This window comes from Penaeus japonicus, unplaced genomic scaffold (assembly GCF_977035675.1).
Source record: "Penaeus japonicus unplaced genomic scaffold, GWHDUDI00000001_assembly GWHDUDI00000010, whole genome shotgun sequence".
NCBI lineage: Eukaryota > Metazoa > Arthropoda > Malacostraca > Decapoda > Penaeidae > Penaeus > Penaeus japonicus.
Window position 1 is genome coordinate 32,509,658 of NW_028234412.1, and position 2,500 is coordinate 32,512,157.

The following is a 2,500-nucleotide window of genomic DNA, read 5'->3' on the forward strand; positions in this document are numbered from 1 at the left end:
ATTTTCCTTTCTTGAATATGGTTTATACTATGTATTCGTGGAAATGTAATTCACTTTGCGTTAGCAATTATTATATTGGCTCTTTTATTATGGGAATTTAATATAATTTCTTTTATTCTTGCTTTAATATGCATTTAATTATTAAATGTATTTCGCATATGACCTGACCTCACTTGACCCTTGACCCGTTCGTATGGTCAATCTGGACAGAAAACTTTGACAATGTGTTATATTTTCTCGCGACCATTCTGTCCCTTGTGGTCAAATTCATGACCGTGTGATATTGGGAATAGCATCACATGTGACCCTCGGTCACTTCATGACCGCGTTCTGTAGGTGACCTTATCCTATGTCATTCTTGCACGCGTGAATTCGAAAGAAAATCGTTGCGACAATTAAAATTATATATGTGTCTTACTATGATTTTCTCTACATTTTCATTTTTTTTATTGTCTGCATATACGTTTGTATATTTCTTAATGCATGATTATATTTCTGCATCTTCTGTAACATGACATACTTTGTCATTTGTGATTCGATTATGGGTCACACTACTGACCTCACTCGGTCACGTTGTAATCCGATGATTGGATTAACAATTTGTACTGTCTTTGTGAAATTCTATATATTTCTCAACATTCGACAGTATATGTTTTTAATATTTTTTTACTTTGTGGACTTATGATTGTTAATTCATTACAATCTCTCTGACAATTATTTCATATCTTAACATGTTTCATCACTTCATATTATGATTTATCATCACATTTAGCTAGAAATGTTGACAGATGCATGTTCGTTTCTTAGCTTTATTTCTATTTCATTGTATAGTCATATTCGACTATCTTTGCATTTTTCATTGCATTATTGATTATTGTTACTTCCATATTTCATTGTTTAGTTGCAAGTAACTTTAATCATCTTATGATATGATTGTCATTATTCTTAGTTTTAAGCAATTGTCACCTTCGACAACATTAAACATATATGTTATCATCATAGGCCTCTCCGAGTTTCCGACCTTTCGAAACATTTCATGGGTCAATCGGTACGCCAAATATCTTATCATGATATTACGAACGCAACGTTCACTAGGACAGTCAGGAAAAGGTTTACTTATCATTTCATATTTTACAGCTTTTCAGCTTAATTTGCCTTTCTCCAGCTACTGTACCTCATTTATCGGGCCTTCATTGCATGACGCCCATTGCATATGCATCTCACACCCTAATTCCGCGTATCTATGGTACCACAATTGAATAAACCGCGAATTACGGGTTATTTTTCGCACTCCGGTGCATCGCGCCTTCGGAGATCTTGGCAACCTGACGTCACAATTAATTCTCTCAAACAGAGACAGCGCGCTTATCACTATCAGACGTTCCAGGCTTGCTACCTCCACATTTTTATTAGCTATGCACATATTAATGGTATTTCTTTCAGTTGCCCCGATCTTGGCTATTACGCCGCACCTTATTTCAGAAGGACGAGTTCGGCCACGCAATTGAAATATCATAGTATAGTCTAATAATTTATCATATTTATTTTTGTTCTCGAGCTAAGACAGCGTTTCCCCACGGGACGAGTTCAATTTGGCGCATGATCTTACCGACCACTAGCATGGTCAATCAAGGTAAATCACCTATTCCGTAACGGAACGACCTCCAGGTCAATATTATATTAATAATATTTTTTTATTTCAGCTTATTTAACATTTATTTTTTCCAGTCTCATCCAATCTGACTCATGTCGTGCCTTCTAATTTATTGAAGGACTGGATTCGGTTGATATTTGGATTAATATTATTTTTTTCTTTCATATGCATACTCATGATATTTTTTTACCCACTTTGCCTCAAATCTTGACTTCCGGTCACGCCTATTTAAAGGATTAGATATGGTTGGTAATTTGGCTAATTATTTTTTTTTTACATGCATCATACACATTTATATTGTTCTCCCTAATTTGCTACTGACCTTGGCTCATATGCCGTGCCTTCACTCCCCGAAGGACTAGACTCAGTTAGTAAATGGAAGAATTACATCTTAACTTATCATTTTTTCATTACTCATCACTTATCAAAGCAGACATATTTTGCACATCGTTCATCCCTCGATGAATCCGGTCTGCTACTGCGTAAGTATTGTCAGCAAATAACATGAACTCAGGTAAATACTTCCTAATTCTTGTTATTGCCAAATCATATGATTATGTTGCATATATGATTATTTTCAATACGAAATACTAATTTCGCTATACCTTGCAGATAGTTCCTGCTGGTAACTACCATATCTGTCGACTACCAGGACCATTCTATGCTGTATACGGTTCCTGATGCAGTCAACTCCTTACATTGTTGCAACTCTCGGGTTCATCCTGCAACCCGGAACTCCTAATGACTTTTCCCCAGTCTGATCTTAAACAGATACCTGACTTGCACGGCTGATGATTCGAGCTTGGTCGCGTGTTGGTTGCATCGCACTACGAGCAAGACACAGCA